The sequence below is a fragment of the Rhinolophus sinicus genome, linkage group LG02 (assembly GCF_036562045.2).
Source record: "Rhinolophus sinicus isolate RSC01 linkage group LG02, ASM3656204v1, whole genome shotgun sequence".
Taxonomy (NCBI): Eukaryota; Metazoa; Chordata; class Mammalia; order Chiroptera; family Rhinolophidae; genus Rhinolophus; species Rhinolophus sinicus.
Window position 1 is genome coordinate 130,118,295 of NC_133752.1, and position 22,846 is coordinate 130,141,140.

The following is a 22,846-nucleotide window of genomic DNA, read 5'->3' on the forward strand; positions in this document are numbered from 1 at the left end:
GTGGTCCGGCTGTTTGTGTATTTTACCGCATATGGCCCTTGGTGAAAACCATTGAAAAAAGTTTGGACACCCCTGGGTTAGAGGAACCAGGTCAGGAGAGTCTTTGAGTAAGAGTGTGGAAAAGTAAGCATTACATTTGGCAATGAATTTTCTTTGTGTGAATATTTGTAGTGGAATTACAGAGGTGGGCACGAGCTTTGAACAGGTTGAGAAGGAAATGGGGAGAAAAAGAGTGAAGGAAATATAATTTACTCATTTAGAACATCCCTTACTCTTTGGGTAGCTATTTAATATTCAAAAATTATGAGAAATGAAAATAAGTAACCTTAAGGGGCAGCTAACCAGTATAAAAATCTATTGAGAACACTATAATAAAATCTCATTGTTTGGACCTGTTGATTTCTGCAATTCATAATATACATAGAGGACTGAATTCAAGTTTAGCATTGTTTTTACCATCTTGCAAGGAATGCTGTATATAATAGTTAAACTTATGGAAAGGAGGATGGGGGATGTTTGGCTTTAACCTACTAAGAATGCTGTTTGTAACATAATTAAAACCACGTTAGCAATATGCATTTATATAAAAATAATTTTTAAATTATACTCTTATTCATTACAAATACATTAATTCACTTTATATTACTGTTATGTATCTAAAGGAAAATGCCTTTAAATGCATTTTATAATTCAGACTTTTGCGTTTTAAAATTACCCTAATTTGTTAGAATTATTCTAACATGTTAATGTTATGCTCTTCTCAAGGGAAGACCACATTTAACGTGAAGACAAATTAAGGTAATTTCAAGGTCAATCCCAATTACATAGTAATATCTGTGGCGCGGTGTGTGTGTGTGTGTGTAGACAATCATGCACAGGCATGAACACGAGTGGGGAGGGGGAGAGAGGGAGACTGAGACTTACGCCATTTTGAGATGCATTTTCTTTTCCAAGTGAAATATATATTTGCTTGTCTAAATTTTGATTAGAGAAATGTAATTTTTTTCTTTTATTTAAATTTATTGGGGTAACATTGGTTAATAACATGTAAGTTAATAACGTATAATAACATATGGTGTACAGTTCTACAACATCTGTATATTGCATACATGCTCACCACTCAGTCTAGCCTCCTTTTGTCACTATAGTTGACCGCCTTTATCCTCTTCCTCCACTCCCCACCTCCCTTCCCCTCTGGTAGCTACCATACTGTTGTGTGTTTCTTTGGGTTTGTCTTATTGGTTCGTTTGTTGCTTTGTTTTATATCCCACATATGAGTGAAATCATATGGTTCTTGTCCTTTTCCTTCATTTAGCATGACACTCTCAAGATCATCCATGTTGTCTCAAATGGCAGTATTTCATCAGAAAAAAATGTGATTTTTATATCAACATTTGCTCACTGTATAATTCAACAGCTGTAGAATCTCATAAAGTTATTTTCTGTTGCTCTTAGATTCCACTTTATGTCCAAAACAGCCCACTTATTAGCAGTTTGGTACTCTAGATATTTCTTTCTCTACATATGTATAGATAAATAGATATTTGTATGTATAATTTTTTAAAAAGCAGAACTGGGATTATAAAGCAATGCTGTTTTGCAGTTTTTTTTCGCCAGTTAACACATCTTAAATCTAAAAGGCTGAATCCTAATAATTTCTCCCTTTCATTTTATAGTTCTTAGAACATTAGGCTGGGACTTACGAGACTTGGGTTCTGGTCTGTTTTGCCCCATGATACTGGGCAAGTTGCTTAACCCCTTCATGTTTAGTTTCTTTATCTGAAAAATTTAGAGGTGGTGAATGGTTCATGTGAAGATTTCTAATAGCTCTAAAATTTATTTGGGAATGCTAGGATTTAAAAGGGCATTCATTTCCTTGAATTTTATTGGAAAGTGATTATCTTAACCCACTGGCAAATTCTTACAGGGATAAGTTCTTGCCAGGTTAACACAATAGTGGGAGGAGGAAGCATGTTAGAAACAAGATTCAAACAAAAAATTTCCTATCATTTACTAGTGTACTCAGTAGGCCTACCTGCTACTTTTAGGATATCACTGGGGAAAAAAATAAATAAATAAATAAACTTTCCTAGAGCTGATTACGTTTTTTGACCGAAAATTCACACCACTTCTTTTGGGGGGTATCAGATATGGATGGGTCTATGTTTGGTTGTACTCATTGACTGCTCGTAGGAGGGAAGAGGAATGGGACTTACAGCCCACTCAGCATTCTTTAAAGAATGTGTCATCTTCACATAAGTGTCTTAGAAAAGCCAAGGGCATTAGGGACAGGAGCCATTGGTGTGAATCCAGGAGCTGTGCTGTCTCTATTCTTTGGCTTTGCACCTTGAGATTATTGGCTAAGTTAAATGTTCATGAAATACTTGAGAAGGCAAAGCAGTGTTTGAAGAATCTTTCAGTGAAAGGTATTCAGTTTTTGAATTAGCATTGCTATGTTATTATTAATGATATATTGATTAAAAAATGGTTTTTGTTTCCTTGTTTTCAGTGTCTTAAGTTGCTGATTTCCTTTTATTTTTATCTGTTTTTAGTCATTTTCATCTTTTTCCATAATGTTTTTTGCCCACTAATATTTATGTATTCTTTTCTTTTTCCTAATCTTTAGCTTCTATTTTTCTTGTCATTTTATATATTTTAAGTTTCTCTGCCCTTTTCATTTGATGTTTTTTTCTTAAACTTTTAAAAAATGTAATTATTATTTTTTCCAAGTAAGATTTTATTAAGGCAGAGACACAAAAAAGTATAAAGGAGAATAATTGAGAAAACTAATGATTTCAATAGTGGCTTGCCCAGGGAGAGCTTTAATTTAAATTTACTTTTCATTGATATGTGTGTGTTCCTTTTCATGGCTGTTGGGTGGCATGGTTCTGAGGTGGAGAGCCCAAAATAGCTCTCAACAAGAGATTCAGGATACTTTCCTCCCCCTCCACTTACCCAATAGTAGCTCTTACGGCTTCTCAATAGAGACTTGCTTATTCCTTTACATTTTGAGCCTCATCCTCAAAGCTCTAGTCTGAGTAATGCAGGTGTACCACGGGCAAATTTCCCACTTCTAAATAAAGTAAGTTTATTTATAGTGATAAAGCCTTTGAACTATGCTTATAGGGACTCCATTCATGTTGTTTGTCATTCTGAAAGTGTTTGATATAAAAAGTTTTCCAGTCTTCATTTTAAAAACAATAATCTTTAGCAATACTGGCCTCCTAAAATCTCCTTTCAACATAAAACAACAACAACAAAAAAACAAACAGTGGTGGGTCTTAACTAATATCATTGTTAATCATATTAAAAACTTTTTTACTAATTTATGTATCTTAAAATAGAAACTTCTTTTTAGTGTATGTATATAGGAAAGGCTTTGAAAAGTATTTTATAATATAAAATGCTGTCATTGTGAAAAGACATTTTTAAATGGAAAACCATTTATGATTCTAAATGATATAATACATCAATAATTTTTTATGTGTCCATAAATATTTCAGCTATTACATTAATGTGTAACAATTGGGCCCAAGAAAGCAAAAGTAGATAAGGTCATTCTGTAGTCTCTACATGTTCTATTCTGAGTCACCTCTGACTGGATATAGCTCTGATGTTAGACAGAGCAGATGAAACCTTGTTAGCTGACTGCCACTACGTAACATCTTTTCTTAATAAGAGACTTGAGAATTTAATCCTGTGGCTTTGTTGTCCTCACCACAGCTACACTGCTGCTACACTATTTAAAGGTCAGTAGTATTGCCCTTTAATATTTCGTCTCTCATTGTGCATCTCATTCTCATTCTACATTTCTCTACATTTCTCTCATTCTGGGAACTAAATTAGCTTCAGTTATTACTAGCTATATTGGCTATCTCTTTCCAGAGAACAGATGTTGAAATGGCACTTTTCTGTTCTATATATAAAATATAGAAAGGAATTATTCTGCCAAATATGTAACATCTTAATAAAGATTTAAGTTAGTTTGAATGCCATAAAAATGCTAAGCTGCATTCTCTTATTAAACACATTTAACTGTATACATGTAAAAACACTTCAAACTTATGAACGTTCAAGTATCCTGATCTTGGTCATAGTAAGTCTCCTGAAATACAATTTTAGCATTCTGATACCTTTTAAGTAGCATGCCATGAATAATTCTTGTTGTGGCTGAATAGATCTCTGAGGAGATTTATTATATTTTACTTTCCAAAATAACAGTCACTTATAGAATTCAGATTCTGGAAAATACAAAGGCTTTCATAATTACAAGAGTGCAGTGACAGCTGCACAGCAAGTCCATATGTTGCTTAGCTATAATTATATTTTAATAATTTTTTTTATTTGGGGAAAGAACTATGGCTAATCTCCAGCAAATGGAAGCTTATGATTTGTAAGGATTCATATTTTTTTTCTACAGAAAGACAGAACTTTTCTTTGTCCCTACTTTAAACAGTTAAGTGTACATACCTGTGTCAGAGCGTCAACTGGATGAAGTTACTATTTTGGATCCTACTGTAAAATTTAAATGAATATTTGCGTCAGATGAGAAGATTACCCTGGTTCTTTTGTCACTCCGTATATGGACTTGCTGTCACAGGCCTGCTAATTTTGCCATCTCCTACACACTGCTCGCTCCTCTCCGCCTCCATTCTTCTGCACATTACCATTCCCTCCACCTGCGGTAATCTTCCTTTCCATCCAGTTCCTTTTCTTCTTTTAAAATTGGCATCTAAAATCATTCCCTCTAGAAATTCTTTTGTGATTTATGCTATGTAACTGTTGCTTATTTTTTTGGTTTTACCTTAACACTTAACATGGATAGATACAGAGTCAACTAATCGTAGTGGTGTTTCTGATGTACCAGGTATAGTGTTTAACCAGCTCATTTAATTTTCACAGCTATCCTGTGAGTTACTTCCATTTCACAGATGGAATTAAATGAATACCCTGTTACAATCCTAGTTTTAGCTGTGCTAGAATTTGAACTTTTTTCATAGTTTTAAAAGCATTGCTTTTATTATGTCATTCTGCCTTTCCCTATTTCTGTAGTCTTTGTTTTCTTGCTCTCTACCACGTAACCTACTGATGTCACTTAAAAAAAGAGCTACTTTATTCAGATATAATTTACATAGAGTAAAATGCGTCCATTTAAATTATATAATTTGGTGCATGTTGACAAATGGATACCCCAGGTAACTACCACCACAATCAAAATATAGAACATTTTCTTTGGTCTCCAAAATCCCTTGTACCCTTTTCCACTTAGCGTTTCTCCTTTCCCAGCTCTTCCCCGGGCAACAACTAATCTGGTTTCTGTCCACTATAGACTGTTTTTGTCTGTTCTTAAATTTCATATAAATGAAATTGTAGAATATGTACTATTGTTTGGCAAATAAAATGAAAGATTGCTCCTTTGTATGAATGAATATACTATAATTTATCCATTCACCTGTTGATAGACATTTGACTTATGTCTAGTTTTTGGCTATTACAAATAAATCTGTTATGAAAAATTTATGCACAAGTCTTTGAGTGGACATTTTCCATTTCTCTTGGGTAAATCTCATAGTCTCCTAAGAAATTTTTGCCCAGCCCAATTTTTTGAAGATTTTCTCTCCTGTTTTATTTTAGAAGTTTTAGAAGTGTTGGCTTTTATATTTAGGTCTATGATTCATTTCAAGTTAATTTTTGTGTTTAGTGTAAGAGTCAAGAGTTGTTTTTTTATTCTTTTGATATCCATTTTTATTGAAAATATTTTTCTTTTCAAGTGGGTTTCCTTGGTGCTTTTGTTGCAAATTAATTGACCATATATATGGTGGTCCATTTCTGGACTCCCTGTTTTGTTTCATTGATATATATATGTGACATGCCACTATCACACTTTTACTTTATTTTTATAGTGATTTTTGGAAGTTGTGTAAATTCCTCAACCCAAAATCATTTTGAAAATAGAAGATAAATCTTTGCATAGTTTTCTCTTTGCCCTCATTGTTTGTGTCTGTGTACGTGTTGCTGATTTTTGTTTTTCATTTGTTTCTGTTTCTGCTTTCAAAGATGTTGCCACCAACAGGGGCTTTGTCTTTTCCAGGGCACATATTGTTTGTATTAAGGAAGATGCTGAGCACTTTCAGCCGGCTCGAAGGACGTAGCAATTGATGTTCTTCTTTGCCACACTATCATTGGTGGTAAGCGACTCTCAGTTCCAGTGGTTCATCTGCATGATTTTTGAGCAGGTCAGTAAATCGGGGCTGCAATAGCAAAAGTGTGTACTAGAATCTAAGTGTCTAAATCCCAAGTCTGAAACTTAACAGGAAATGAAGTTAAAACACTTTTCAATTACGTTAAAATCATATTTTTCCCTCTCCTTCCTCTCTTTATCAGAACCATCCTAGCCTTGCCTAAAGCAGTCTATTGCATGAATATTTGAGAAGCTGTAATGGCACTTGCCAAAACTATAGTGTGTGCTTAGTGGGAACATGTTGAATTGAAGAAAAATATTACTAGTAGATTCAGATTGTATTTATTTAGTTTCTGACTACGTGTAAATGGAAGTAAAAAATCGTAGATTAGTGACTACCACTCTTGGTTTCAAAACGGCACCCAGATGCTTTCATTTTTCTTCTTTTCTTAAACTACCTTAGTTTAGGATAAAAATAATAGGAGAAAAGGTAAATGTAAAAGTATTCAATTATATGTTACTTTTTATTTATCAGTGTTTTCTTTCCTGTATATTTTTGGTCCTTCCAATTAAACTGTGCTTTCCTAGATAGGGGTTTTATCTTCTGTTTATTTTGTATCCCTTTTCTTCACTTCTTACATACTAGAAATGTTGATGGATCTTGATTATGCATTTTAATTAACTTTTTCTAGTGAATAATAAGTCCTAAGCTATGGTAGAAATGTACACGCATTTTTTTCTTTCTACTGAAATCACATTTCTTTTTTGAAACACATTTCTAAGCTTTGCACTTGACACAACTTGGAATTTTAGAAACCAGGTAGGCAATGAGGTAGAGATGGATAAATAGCTTCCCCTTTGTAAGTTAATAGTGTAAATTGATTATGGTCCAGGGCTTTAAAAGATTGGTCATCACTTTGTTTCTGTTCCTGTATTTGCTTTATAAAGACTGCAGTGGATTATAAGATCAGCGAGACAAGTGCAACTGCCAGTCAGCTGCTCAAATAGATAATTTTAGATATGTCTCTTCTCTTACGTGGTATTAAACATGCAGTTGACCACAAATCCTTCATTTGATAGTGAGAAGATGGGAAGCAGGAGTTCCAGGGGAAGCACCTTGAATAGTAAGATCCAAACTAAAAGTGAGGTAGAGATCACATTTCTGATTAAGCATGGTTTTTATTCCTTATGATTCTGATCAAAACTTGATCTTGTGTGATGTTTATATTAATATGATAAATCTTAATGGAATTAAAACATCTAGCTAGACACACATGGGTGAATATTACACTCTTTTTTTTCCTTTTCTTATGATAGCATATGGTGTTTTATGTTCTAGGTCTGGCATAGATTTCACTTTTGTAAATTCATTTACAAATATTTTGAAGTTAACTTTCATTTTGGTTTAATATTCAAAGGTCACTTATTTTGGTTATAAATGAATGGCTGAGATAGAATCTATGTCCATTTAGGATACTTGAAGCAATAGGAAGCTTTGGCTAACTTAACTCAAATAATACCAGAATAATAAGCTCGCCCTCTTAAGGTAAAAACTGAAAAACTGAGTTTTATAAAGAACTGACATTTCAGCAACTTTGCTCTCCTCAAAGGAAGATCAAGGTGCATGTTATCACAGGAAGGGGCAGTGGATGTGGACAGGTTAAAAATAAAAATCCACTACTAGTGTAGTTTCTAGGCTGACATAATATTTCTTTAATCTTATAACACAGTATTAACTATTTCTTGGCTGAACCCAAACCTTCCAGCCTTTATAGGTTTGCCGTGATTATAATATAGCATTTATTAAATGTCTGTGAAAACTGGTCTGCTTTACACTTCAGTCGCTTTTGCCATCTTTTGTTCATGCCCTTAAGTGAATAAATGACTTAAAGTATATAGTTATAATTACTTTTAAGAAATTTTTTCTTTATTTCCTTTATTCATTCAATGAATTTTTTTTTCAGTGCTTGCTGTGTGCCAGGTACTATGTAAGAAACTGAAGTTTCAACAATAAAAGCTAACATGCATCCCCGCCAGCTTTATTGAGATATAATTAACATATAACATTGTGTAAATTTAAAGTTTATGATGTGATAATTTATAAATGCATATGTCCTGAAATATTTACCACAATAAGGTTAGTTAACACATTCTTCCTCACATTATTAATTATTATTTTATTGTTAGTAGGACATTAAAGCTCTACTGTTAGCAACTTTGAAGTATATAATGCAGTATAGTTAACTAGAGTCACCATGCTGTACATTATATCCCCAGAACTCGTTTGTCTTACACCTAGAAGTTTGTACCACGTGACCGTCCTCTCCCTGTTTCCCTCACCTCTCAGCCCCTGGCAACCACCATTCGACAGTTTCCATGAGTTTGATGTTTTCAGATTCCACATATAAGTGAAGTCAGACAGTAAATGTCTGACTTATTTCACTTGGCATAATGCCCTCAAGCTCCATACATGTTGTTGTAAATGGCATAATTTCCTTTTTATAATAGAATATTATAAATTCTATTTGTAATATTATTATAAATTATATTCTGTTGTATATACATTCCATATGTTCTTTACCCATTCATCTGCTGATGGACATTTACGTTGTTTCCATGTCTTGACTCTTGTGAATAATTCTGCAGTAAACACAGGGGTGCAGATATCTCTTCAAGATAGTGATTTCATTACTTTAGATAAGTAGGCAGGAGTGGAATTGCTGGGTCATAAGGTAGTTCTATTTCTCATTTTTTGAGCAACCTCCATACTGTTTTCCATAGTGGCTACACCAGTTTACATTCTCACCAGTAGTGCACAAGTGCTGCTTTTTTTCCACACCCTCACCAGCATTTGTTATCCCTTGTCTTTTTTATTCTAATAGCTGTGAAGTGATATCTCGTTGTTTTGATTTGCATTTCCCTGATGATTAGTGATGTTGAGTACCTTTTCATGTTCTTTTTGGCCATTTGTATGTCTTTGGAAAAACATCTGTTCAAGTCCTCTGCCTATATTTAAATCAGGTTTGTTTTGTTTTGTTTTGATTTTTTGCTATCGAGTTGTATGAGTTCTTGATATGTTTTGGATCTTAATCCTTTACCAGTTATATGGTTCGCAAATATTTTCTTCTTTTCCTTTTCATATTATTGACTGTTTCTTTTGCTATGCAGAAACTTTTTACTTTCACATATCCCACTTGTTTATTTTTTGCTTTTGTTGCTAGTGCTTTTGGTGTCACATCCAAAAATTGCCAAGACTGATGTCAAAGAGCTTTTTTCCCTATATTTTTTTCTAGGAATTTTATGGTTTCAAATCTTACATTTAAGTCCTTAATTTTGAGTTTATTTTTGTGTATGGTGTAAGATAGGGGTCCAGTTTCATTCTTTTTCATGGGTCCAGTTTTCCCAACACCATTTATTGAAGAGACTACTCTTTCCCCAATGAGTTTTCTTAACTCGCTTGCTAAATACTAGTTGACCATACATGTGTGGGTTTATTGCTTGGCTCTCTGTTCTGTTCCATTGGCTTGTGTGTCTGTTTTTATGCCTGCACCATACTGTTTAGATTACTATAGCTTTGCAATATGCAGTAGAACCTTGGTTTTTGAATGTCTCCGTTGACAAACATTTTGGTTTACGAACGCCATAAACCCGGAAGTAAGTGCTTCAGTTTTCGAACACGCCTCGGAAGTCGAACATGTCACGCGACTCCCACTGAGTGCAAGATCCTGAGGCCTAGTTGTCAGCTGTAGAGTCCTGAGCACCCACACAACACAGAGGTGATATTTGGGCTTATTTGGTGACTGTGTGCAGTCAGTCTGTGCTCATCTCATTTCAGGAGCACTCTTGCAATCAATTTGTTTTTGTGACTGTGTGCAGTCAGTCTGTGTTCATGTCATCTCAGGAGCCCTCTACCAATCCCTCCTTTGCTGTGAGAAATGGATAAAAGCTGCAAAGCCAAGAGAATCATTAACAGAACAACAATAGAGGTGAAGGAAATTATTTCCAAACATGAAAGTGATGTCCGTGTATGTGATATGGCAATGCAGTTGGTATTGCCAAATCTACAATTTGTACCATCTTAAAAAATAAAGAAGCCATTAAAGGAGCCAGTGTTGCAAGAGGTGTTAAAATACTTACAAGACAAAGAACGTAGACAATTGAAGAAGTGGAAAAATTGCTTTTCATATGGATAAATGAAAAACAGTTGGCCGGTGACAGCATTTCTGAGAACATAATTTGCGAAAATGCTTTACATTTGCATGCTGACCTCATCAAAAACACCCCTGGAACAAGTGCTGAGAGTGCTATTTTCAAGGCAAGTAGAAGGTGGTTTGAAAAGTTGAAGAGGAGAAGTGGCATACACAATGTGGTGAGATATAGTGAAACTGCCAGTGCCAACAAAGAAGACGCCGACCAATTTGTTTTGGAATTTAAAGATTATGTAGAGGCAGAGGGTTTTCTTCTCCAAGTTTTCAACTATGATGAGACAGGCCTCTTTTGGAAGAAAATGCCAAAGAGGACCTACATAATAAAGGAGGAGAAATCATTGCCAGGACACAAGCCCATGAAAGACAGGCTAACCCTTTTATTTTGTGGGAATGCCAGTGGGGATTTTAAGTTGAAGCCTTTGCTAGTCTACCATTCTGAGAATCCCAGGGTATTTAAGAAAAACAATGTCATAAGAAGCAAATTGCATGTGATGTGGAGGGCAAACAGCAAAGCTTGGGTAACCAGGCAATTTTTTATTGAGTGGGTTCATGAAGTGTTCGGGCCAAGTGTAAAAAAATACATCCAAGGCAAACAGTGAAGTGCCTACTTGTTATGGAGAATGCTCCAGCTCACCCCCCAGGCTTGGTGGACAAGTTGATGGAAGTGTTCAGTTTTACAAATGTAAAGTTTTTGCCCCCCAACACGACTCCTCTCATCGAGCCTATGGACCAGCAGGTCATATCTAATTTTAAGAAGCTTTACACCAAAGCACTGTTCCAAAGGTGCTTTGAGGTGATCTCGGACACAGAACTAACCCTCAGAAAGTTCTGGAATAATCATTTCAATATCCTACATTGCTTGCATCTCATAGACAAAGCATGGAGGGATGTGTCTCACAGAACAGTGAAGTCAGCATGGAAGAAATTTTGGCCAGACGCTGTCCCTGAATGTGTATTTGAGGATGTTGAAGAGGATGCTCCTATTGTTGAGGATGTTGTGTCTCTGGGAAAGTCCTTGGGCTTGGAAGTGAGTAGTGATGATGTGGAGGAGTTAGTAGAAGACCACAGGACTGAACTCACCACAGAAGAACTTCAGAACATTCTGACGGAGCAGCAACAGGCGGCAACTGAGGAACTGTCTTCGGAGGAGGAGGGAAGAGAAAGAGTTCCTACTGCATTGATCAAAGAAATGTGTGCAAAATGGGTTGAAGTGCAAATTTTTGTTGAAAAATATCACCCCGATAAAGCTGCTATAAGTCATGCCACTAACACTTTCAGTGATGATGCTATGTCTCACTTTAGACAAATTTTAAAACATCGGAAAAAGCAAATGTCGATAGAAAAACTTTTAGTGAGGAAAAGATCCAGTGAGTCTAAACCAGGTGTCAGTGGTGTAAAAAAATCAAGGGAAGGAATGGCAGGAGAGGAGTCACCTACAGTGATTATGGAAGAGGGCTACGGAACACCTGAACAACAGTTACCTATTGTGATTCTGGAAGAGGACCACAGAACACCTGAACAACACTCACCTATTGTGATTACAGAAGAGGGCTACAGAACACCTGAACAACACTCACCTATTCGATTATGGAAGAGGGCTACAGAATACCTGAAGAACAGTCACCTATTGTGATTATTGAAGGGGACTGCCCCCCATCCAAACCATGACTATCATCATTGCAGGTAAGAAAAAATTACATTTTCATGTTTATCATTTACAGTACTGTTTTTACATTGTGTTTATTTATTTTTGCTTTTACAATACAGTATATTGTGTTTATTGCTTTCATTGTGTATCATTTTATGGATCTATAGTATCATTAGATAGTAAAATTCATGTTAAATTGCTGTTTTAGGGGTTAATTTTAAAGTTCTGGAACGGATTAATCCATTTTGCGTTACTTTCTATGGGAAAGTGTGCCTCAGTTTTCGAATGTCTCAGAATTCGAACGGTCTTCCAGAACGGATTACGTTGGAAAACCGAGGTACCACTGTTGTTTGAAAATAGGAAGTGTGATGCGTCTAGCTGCGTTCTTCTTTCTTAAGATTGCTTAGGCTATTTGGGGTCTTTTGTCGTTCCATATTCTATTTCTGTGAAAAATGCCTTTGGATTTTTTATGGGGTTTGAACTGAATCTGTAGATAGCTTTGGATAGTATGGACATTTAATAATATTATAACTCTTCCCATCTATGAACATGGGATATCTTTTCATTTATTTTCGTTGTCTTCTATTTCTTGAGTGTCATTTTTTCAGTGTCTAGATCTGCCACTTTCTTGGTTAAATTTATTCCTAGGTATTTTATTCTTTTTGATGCTGTTGTAAGGAGTTGTTTTCTTTATTTCTTTTTAGATAGTTCATTGTTAATTTATAGAAATACAACTGATTTTTGTATATTGATTTTGTATCCTGCAGTTTTACTGGATTTGTTTATTAGGTCTAATAGTTTTTTCACTTAATTTTTTTATTTCTACATACAAGATTATGTCATCAGCAAGCAGAGACACTTTGACTCTTTCCTTTCCTATTTGAATGCCTTCTATTTCTTTTTCATGCCTAATTTCTCTGTCCAGGACTTTCAGTACTGTGCTGAATAGGCGTGGTGAGAGTGGGCATCCTTTTCTTGTTTCTGGTCTTGCAGAGAAAGCTTTCAACCGTTCACTGTTGAGTGTGGTGTTAGCTGTGGGTTTGTCATACATGGCCTTTATGTTGAGATATATAACTTCTGGGAGGGGGGTGGTAAATGAGGGTAAACGGGATCAAATCTAGGTGATGGAAGGAGAACTGACCCTGGGTGGAGAACACACAATGTGCTATATAGATGATGTAATACAGAATTGTACACCTGAAACCTATGTAACTTTACTAACCATTGTCACCCTAATAAACTTTAACTAAAAAGAAAAAAAGATATATACCTTCTATAGCTAATTCGTTGAAGGTTTTTTTGTGTTTTTTTTTAATCATGATGTTGAATTCTGTCAGATGAATTTTTTGTATCTGTTGAGATGGCAATATAATTTTTGTCTTTCATTCTATTAATGTGTATCACATTTATTGGTTTGCATATATTGAACTACCCTTGCACCCCAGGGATAAATCTTACTTGATCATGGTGTATAATCCTTTAATGTGCTATTGAATTTTGTTTGTTAGTATTAAGTTGGCGCAAAAGTAATTGCAGCTTTTGCAGTTATTTTTAATCTTTTAAACCGCAATTACTTTTGCACCAACCTAATATTTTGTTATGGATTTTTGCACCTAAATAAATCAACGATTTTGGCCTGTAGTTTTCTTTTCTTATGTGCATACGTATCCTTATGTGCTTTTAGTATCAGGGTAATGCTAGCTCCGGGAAATGAGTTTGGGAGTGTTCCCCTCTCTTTAGTTTTTTGAAAAAGCTTGAAAAGAATTGGTATCCTTTAAATATTTGGTAGAATTCACTCATGAAAGTGTCTGGTCCTAAGCTTTTCTTTGCTGGAGGTTTTTGATATTTGATTCAAGCTTCATATTTGTTGTTAGTCCAGATTTTGTATTCCTTCATGATTCAGACTTGGTAGGTTGTATGTTTTTTTAAGGAATTTATCTGTTTCTTATGGGTTGTCCAACTTGTGTATAATTTTTCATTGTAGTCTCTTATGAGCCTTTGTATTTATGTGGTATCAGTATAATGTCTTATTTATTTTGAATTTTATTTATTTGAGTCTTCCGTCTTTTTTTTCTTGATAAGTCTAGCTAAAGGTTTGTAAATTTTGTTTATCTTCAAAAAACCAATTCTTAGTTTTGTTGTTGTTTTGCATTGTTTTTCTATTCTCTATTTTATGTCTTTCTATTCTGATCGTTAGCTTCTTCTGTTAAGTTTTGGTTTAGTTTGTTGTAGTTTTTCTAGCTCCTTGAGCTTCAGAATTAGGTTGTTTATTTGAGACATTTATTTCTTAGTCTTAATTTAGGCATTCATCAAAATAAACTTTCTTCCTAGCACTGGTTTTACTGCATCCCATAAGTTTTGGTATGCTGTATTTTCATTTTAATTTATTTCAAGATATTTTTTTATTTCTTCTTTGACTCATTTGTTATTCAGGAGTATTGTTTAATTTCCACATATTTGTACATTTTCCAATTTTCCTCCTGTTATTCTACTTTTATGCGAATGTGATTAGAAGAAATATTTGGTATGATTTCAGTCTTTTAAATATTGCTAAGACTTGTTTTGTAACCTAACATATGATTTATCATGGAAAATGTTCCATGTGCTCTTGAGAATGTGTATTCTGATGTTGTTGGATTGAATGTTTTGTATATGTCTGTTATGTTCATTTTCTCAAAAGTATATTTCAGTCCAGTGCTTCCTTATTGATTTTCTGTCTGGATGATCTATCCATTATCGAAAGTGGCATATTGAAGTCTCCTACTCTTTTATATTGCTGTCTAATACTCCTTTCAGATCTGTTAGTATTTGCTTAGTATATTTAGTTGCTCTGATGTTGGATGCATATATATTTATAATTGTTATATCCTCTTGAATTGACCCCTTTATCATTATATAATGATCTTCTTTGTCTGTTGGTACAGTTTTTACTTCAAGTCTATCTTGACTGATATAACTATAGCTACTACCCTTGCACTCTTTTGGTTTCCATTTGCATGAAATACCTTTTTCCATCCCTTCACTTGGAGCCTACATGTGTTCTTGAAGCTGAAGTGAGTCTCTTGTAGGCAACATATAGTTGGCCTTGTTTTTGTTTTTGTTTTATCCATTCAGCCACTCTATGCCTTTTGATTGAGCATTTAATACATTCACATTTAAAGTAATTATTGATAGGTAAGGACTTAGTATTGCCATCTTGTTCATTGTTTTCTGCCAATTTTGTAGTTCCTTTGTTCTTTTCTTCCTCTCTTGCTCTCATCCTTTGTGAATTGATTATTTTCCATAATGCTATATTTTGATTCTCTTTATTTTGTATGTACCTTCTGTAGGTTTTTGTTTTCTGGTTACCCTTAGGCTTACTTGAAACATCTTATAGATATAACAGTCTACTTTACGCTGACAGCAACTTAACTGTGGTTTCATAAAAAACTGCTTATTTATTCCCTTCCATCACATTTTATGGTTTTTGTTTGTTTGTTTTGTTTTTAAGATTTTATTGGGGAAGGGGAACAGGACTTTATTGGGGAACAGTGCGTACTTCTGGGACTTTTCCAAGTCAAGTTGTTTTCCTTTCAATATTAGTTGTGGAGGGCGCAGCTCAGCTCCAAGTCCACTTGCTGTTGTTAGTTGCAGGGGACACAGCCCACCATCCCTTGTGGGAGTCGAACCGGCAACCTTGTGGTTGAGAGCCCTCACTCCAACCAACTGAGCCATCTGGCCACCCAGGAGCTGGCCTATGTGGGAATTGAACCGGCAGCCCCATTACCCAGAGCTCACGCTCTAACCAACTGAGCCACCTGTCTGCCCCCACATTTTATGTTTTTGATATTACACTTTACATCTTTTTAAATTGTGTATCTATTTACAAATTATTGTAGCTATAGATATTTTTAATATATGTCCTTTAACCTTTATGCTTGTGGTAAGTGGTTAACACACCACCACATTACAGTATAAGAATATTCTGAATCTGACTATATACTTGCCTCATAAGTTTTGATGTTACTAGTTAGTATCCTTTAGTTTCAGTTTGAAGAAGTCCTTTCAGCATTTCTTGTCAAGGTCTAGTAGTGAAGAACACCTCTGGCTTTTATTTGGGAAAGTCTTTATCTTGCCTTCATTTATGGGAAGCTTTGCTGGGTAAAGTATTCTTGGTTGCAGTTTCTTTCAGTGCTTTGACTATATCATCATTCTATTCTCTCCTGACCTGCAAGGTCCCGGCTGAGAAATCCACTGATAGACTTTTGGGGGTTCCCTTGTATGCAAGAATGTATTTTCTCTTGCTGCATTTAAAATTCTCTCTTTGTCTTTGATTTTATACCACTTTATTATAATGTGTCTTGGAGAAGATTGTTTTGGATTGAAATTTGGGGGTAACCTATTAGCTTCTTGTATTTGAATACCCAAATCTCTCCCCAGGTTTGAGAAGTTCTCAGCTATTATTTCTTTAAATAGCTTTCTATCTTTTTCTCCCTGACTTCCCCTTCTGGGACTCCAATGATATTTGCCTTATTTCTCTTAATGGTATCTCATAAAACCCACAGATTATTTTCATTCCTTTTCACTCTTTTTTCTTTTTTGCTCCTTTAACTGGATTATTTCAAAAGATCTGTCTTTGAGCTTACTGATTTATTTATTCTGCTTGGTCTAGTCTGCTGTTTATGCTGATTATTGAATTGTTTGGTTTAGTTACTGTATTCTTCAGCCACAAAATTTTGGTTCTTTTTGTTTTCCATCTTTTTTTGTGAACTTCTCATCTTCTTCTTGTATTGTGTTCCTGATATTGTTAAATCATTTATCTGTTCTCTTATTGTTCTCTGAACATCTTTAGAATTATTAAATTCTTCGTTGGTCAATTCTGGGATCTCCATTTCTTTGGGGCCTGAAACTGGAGATTTACTGTATTCCTTTGGTTGAGTTATATTTCCCTGGTGTTTTGTGATCCTTATAACCTTGGGTAGGTAGCTGTGCATTTGAAGAAACAGTAAATCCCTTCCAGATTTTATGGACTGACTTCAGTAAGGGGAGACTTTCACCTGTAGGTGAGAGCATGCTAAAACATGCTATGACCCTGAATCTAGTGTGTAGGGTACCAAGTGTGGGGTGTGTGACAGCACTGGCTTTTTAGGGGACCTGGTGGCTCACTGGCTCAGGCCATTGGAATCCACAGCATCAACAACTATGTAGTGTTTGGTTACCACTGTGGGGGATCCACAGGGGCTTCCAGAGCTGTTGGAGTCCTCAGTAGCACCTCCAGGTTCAGGAGCTAGGGTTCAGGGCACGTAGTAGTAGTGGCCGAAACTGGTGGTATGCACACCCTCAGCTGTGGGGGCCAGTTGCAGGTGCCTGTGTAGTGGCAGGTGTGGTTGCAAACTTACATGTGATGGGGATCAGGCAGACAGATAGCTGTGGGGGCCTTGGCTGTTGGCGTGTGCTGCTATGACTGCCGCATCTCACCATGGGTGCATGGCAGTGGAGGCTAGTGATGGGGGTCAGGCCAGGGGCATGGAGGTGCACGGCTGGAGGGGCTAGCTGCAGGTGGTGCAGTGGTACAGGCCAGTAACAGAAGACAGGGCCTGATCTGGACCTCCAAGCAGCTCCGGGTGCCCTGGCTGTTGGTTTGCTCTTCCATGGCTGCACATTCTCCCCCTGAACATGCACACAGCATGGAGGATGGTACCAGGCATCCGGCCACTGCCATATAAGTACACAACTGGAGAGGCTAGTCCAGAGCGCACACACAGCGGTGCAGGACTAGGCTGGCGCTTGTGCAATCACAGAGGCCTGGACTGGCTGTCTGTGTGGGTCCCCAGGCTCCAGTGGGGGCAGGTGAGGGGAAGGAATGGAGCGGAGTTCAGGAAGCTGGTATCAGTGAATGCAAATACCTGTGGGGCAATAGCTGGAGAAATCTACAGGTAGTTTGTGGTAGCTGTGTTTTCCAGTGTAGAGAGTTGCTAGGGTCCTCTGCAGAGCAGGTCCCTGAACTGGTTGCTTCCACTGCGTGGCTGCTCTTAGGAGCCCTTGCTTTTCTGCCTTGTTCCTAGCCTTGTCTCTATGTCTCAGCTTTGCCATTCTCTTCATGTGGTGAAGTGGAAGTAGTTCCTTCATGCAGTTCCTGTAAGGGCTGGGGAAGCTGGTTACTCACTCTGCTGTCCCTTTCCCAGCATGGCGAACTTTGCTAGGGAGTTCCTTCTTGGTGCTGAGCGTTTCTCTCTCTCTCTCTCTCTCTCTCTCTCTCTCTCTGTCTCTCAGGCAAAGTAAAGCTGTTTTCTTTCCCTTTTTGTGCAGCAGTTCATGTTTTCGTTCAGTGTGTTGCTGAAGTTTCTTAAATGGATTGCACATCTCACCCAAAGCTATTTTTCTTTTCATGGATAACTGTCTAATTGTTATCTTTGTGGGAGAATGGAGTCTGGGGGCTCCTGTGGCACTGTGTTGGTTCCTGAATCCTTTTGGGTGATGGTTAACTGATGCAGAAGTCATTCAATAATTAAGATTGGACTTGACAAAGTGTGATTTATATAAAAAGAGTTTTTAAATTGTTTAAAAGCTGATGAAAAAGAATTTGCTAATTACACAACTCAGTAGACATTTCCAAAAATGCTCTTAGGAATGGTTTATGAATCACTGATGATTCAATCTATTATTAACAATGACACTTACATAGTATAAGGTGAAATGTTACAGGGTGTTGGATAAGCAGGCTGTTGTAAGACAATTCTCTATTGGTATCTTGGGTTTCTGCATATCTTTCAAGTAAAACACTAACTGCCCTTTGTTCTGGACTACCTTTTCAAGGATGTTTGTATAGGGACTGGCTTTGGAAGGCAGAACTACGTAATGTCTTCCTCCTGAGGAAAGGACAGGTTTGCTTACTGCCCATTACAAAAACGAATGGGGTTCTTAAGCTCAGAGCTCTTCTGCTTTGCATCCTGTTGCTTCTACAGGCATCCATCTGGGCCTGTGCACATGGCTCCCTTGGGACTTGGTGTGGCTACGGTAACTACCGTGTTTCCCTGAAAATAAGACCTAGCTGGACCTTCAGCTCTAATGTGTCTTTTGGAGCAAAAATTAATATAAGACCCGGTCTTATTTTAATGTAATATAAGACCTGGTTTTATATAATATAATATAATAAAAATATAATACCGGGTCTTATATTAATTTTTGCTCCAAAAGACGCATTAGAGCTGATGGTCCGGTTAGGTCTTATTTTGGGGGAAACACGGTAGATAACTAGGAAAGATAGGAAAACTAATTGTAAACATTTAGGAGGATTTTCTAAGTTGATGGCTTTGCAAGTGGTTTTAAGTTTTGCTTCATTTTAAAGAACTAAACTAGAGATCGCAGATGATTGATCACAGCTGTGGTTTAAGCAAGGCAAATGATGCTCAACTCTTAATTTGCAGATCGATAGTCAGTGAAAATGTCCTTCATCAAAAGATTGGAGGGGAGTGCATATGTATGTGCATTTCAGTTGTAATAAAATATTTACAATGTACATATTGCTTTGATCATCTACTCGAATTGACTTTTTTTGAGGAGCTAACTGTACTCATCATGTAAGGCAAAAAGCTTTTACCCTGAATTTGAATAAACTTAGAAAACTATAATGTGCTTTATTGATTTGCTGTGGATATTGTAAGTTGCCTCACATTGTTTTTTTTTTTCCTTAATGTATTATTCTGAAGACATGTTCTAGTATGGACCTGAAGTTGAGATGGTACTTGATACAACTTATATTCATTTGCATTGCAGTGATTATGTCAGCAATGTTTAGACAAGTGGTAGAACTGCTAGCTGTTACGTTGTAGAATATTAGCATTGTAAGGAATCTCAGTGATGGCCATTTTAGTTTCATAATCTTACTTATGAGGAAACTGAGGTCCAGCGACATAAAATAGTTTGCCTAAAGGTCCACTGTTAGTTTCAGTAGAGGTGTGGACTTGAAATGAGGTTCACTAATACTCTTTATATCTCATGTTGCTATGTCAGGACATAGAAAGAATGCCTTGAGGATGATCAAAGGGGTGAAACAATTTGTGGCTAGGTCTCCCAATATTTGGTATGGTGGTGTGAGATGACTTTTACTGGCCTATTGATGAACATTTTTGTTGTTGAGTGTTATATGTTGATGAGTGTTATTGATGAGTGTTGTATATTATGTGTATTAGAAAAAAATGGAACCTATGACTCAAACCAGTAAATTCTTGAAATTTATTAGATAAGGCTAATTAAAGATAAAGGCGATTTTAAAAATTAAGTAAATACATATATCCTGGTATATATGTAAAACTTGTGAAGTTGGTACACCAGTCACTACTGAAAAACAGTGATAACAGAGAAAAATTGTTAAGTTCATATCTGACAGCCTCATTATGGCTTACAGAGCATTGGGGAAAATTCAGTTAATACTTTTGAGCTATATGTTGATGAATAGAACCCAATGATTTAATTTAGTATTTGACTGTTAATGGTAATATTTTTAAATATATGCATCTCTTTTCTCCTTTTGGGTTATTTAAAACATCTGTGATCACAGTGAGACATGTAATACTCTTTGGCTATGCCAGAAATTTAAGGTTCTTTGAATTAAAATTGAAGTAATATATATATAAGACCAGTTAGCAACAATGGAAGGCAACGTGAATGAGCTTTCACAAAAAGGTTGGTGTACAGCTTACATAGACTAATGTCATAAATGTGCAGCTTAATGAATTGTTCACATGTTGTATCCAAGTCACCACTACTCCTCGAGATATAGTACATTTCCAGCTCTCTCATGCCCTCTTCTGGTCAGTAACTCCCTTTATGATAATAAGGATAATCACTTATTTCTGATTCTTATTAAGCTAGAATAGTGGTTGGCACATAGAATGTGCTGAAAAATATTAGTTTAGTAAATGAATGAGGTCTTAAGATTGTATATGCTTTAAGGGGTTCTTTGTACATTATAATTATTAATCTTGTAGTTTTTACAATTTTGTTTTTTTTCTTTATAATTTTTATTTTTTCAAATGTTTAAAATGTTATTACATTTCACCATTTTTCTATATTTGTTATGCATCCTCAAAGATATTTCTTCAAGTATTAGTAAATACTTCATTTTTAATACCCCCCTCATAATTTAACCTAAAATATTTGTCTTGTTTGATCTGCAATTTCGTTGTGGTCCTGAATTATTTTTTTTTTCCAATTTTAAAGTAGACAATTTAAAATTCAAGTAAATCAAGTATTGGCTTAGGACCATGTGCATGTACCTTAACCATATAACTTCTATTTTTCAGGTGTTATAGTTGACTTTATGTAGGTAATTTTTTTCTGTTTAAAAAATTTAAGAGGTCTAGAACTACTTAGTTTATGGGTAGTCCTTAAGAAGCAGCAAAGTTATAGTTTAGCTTACTTGAAAGATTTAAGATTTAACCTGTTATAGGAAGGGCAGGGTCATTTGCTCACAAGTGAAACAAGAAATCATCAGGTTTAAATGATTCAGTGTGAATAATTAGTACATCAGGGAAAGGGGTTACAGTGCCACCATAACTGATTTATTTGTAGACAGAACTAGACAATTTTGTCATTGTTGAGGAAAAGTTTATATGTCTTGAATCTGATCTCTCAATAGGAAAAATCCACACCGCTTTTTCCTCCCCAAAATAAAAAAAAAAAATTGTGGTAAAACACACATGCCATAAAACTTACCATCTTATCCACTTTTAAGTGTACAATTCAGTGCAGTCAAGTACATTCATATTGTTGTATAATCATCACCCCCATTCATCTCCTGAACTCTTTTTATTCTATAAAACTGAAATTGTATACTATTAAACAATAACTCCCTAATTTCCCCTTCTTTCAGCTCCTGGCAACCACTGTTCTACTTTGTCTCTTTGATTTTGATTACTCTAGGTACCTCATATAAATGAAATCATATAGTATGTGTTTTTTTGTGTGACTTGCTTATTTCACTTAGCATAATGTCCTCAGGGTCCATCCATGTTGTAGCATGTGTCAGAATTTCCTTTTTTCTAAAGGGTAAGTAATTTCCACTGTACTTGTATACCACATTTTGTTCATTCATCTATCAATGGACATGTCTACATTTTAGCTATTGTAAATAATGCTGCTGTGAGCATGGGTGTACAAGGATCTGTTCAAGACTCTGCTTTCAGTTCTTTTGGGTATGTACCCAGAAGTGTGATTGCTGGATCATGTGGTCATCTGTTTTTAATTTTTTGAAGAACCACCATGCTATTTTTCACAGTACTCAAACTCTTTTACATTCATATCAACAGTATACAGTGGTTCCAGTTTCTCCACATTTGCCACGCACCACTTTTTAATAACTCGTTTTGGTAGGCAGAAGCGTTGTCTTATTATTCACACTCCTTTACAGTCGCAACAGGTTTGCATAATTAGGAATTCAGTTTTGGCTACTGTGAAAACCAAAGGTGTGTGTTATGAACAGTTAAGGATGTTATATTCACACGATGTTAAGTGCTGATTTAGTGGGTGTGAGACAGATTTGAACCCTGTTGTTGGATTCTTAAAGTACAAGAAATGCTTTTAGGAAGAAAATAGCAGGTAAGTAAAGTGATGGAAAAAATAATTTGCTCTTTCTATTTAACACATTATTCTTTTGAGAACTTTCTTGTTCTAGAGTAGAGGAACATCAAAATTTTACACACTGTAATTGCTTCTTTTCCATGTTAGCTTATTATGACTAAGAGAAGCAGCTACTGAATGGGCCCTCACCAGTTCTTTGTTTTTATTTCTTAAAATGGTCTAATTAAATAGTATGTTTAAATGTGAATT

The 22,846-nt window shown here is 35.7% G+C and overlaps 1 protein-coding gene across 11 annotated transcripts in view; it reads left to right on the forward strand.

The window, feature by feature from the left end:
• OSBPL8 (oxysterol binding protein like 8) overlaps window positions 1-22,846 on the forward strand; it is a 153,013-nt gene that overhangs the window by 15,833 nt on the left and 114,334 nt on the right. For 6 of the 11 annotated variants that reach the window (XM_019755048.2, XM_019755050.2, XM_074325392.1 and 3 more), the window contains exon 2: window positions 6,092-6,236. The exons of the other annotated variants lie outside the window; for them this stretch is intronic. The gene's annotated coding sequence lies outside the window, so the exon portion shown is untranslated. The remainder of the gene's footprint in view (window positions 1-6,091; window positions 6,237-22,846) is intronic. 11 annotated transcript variants of the gene reach the window in all.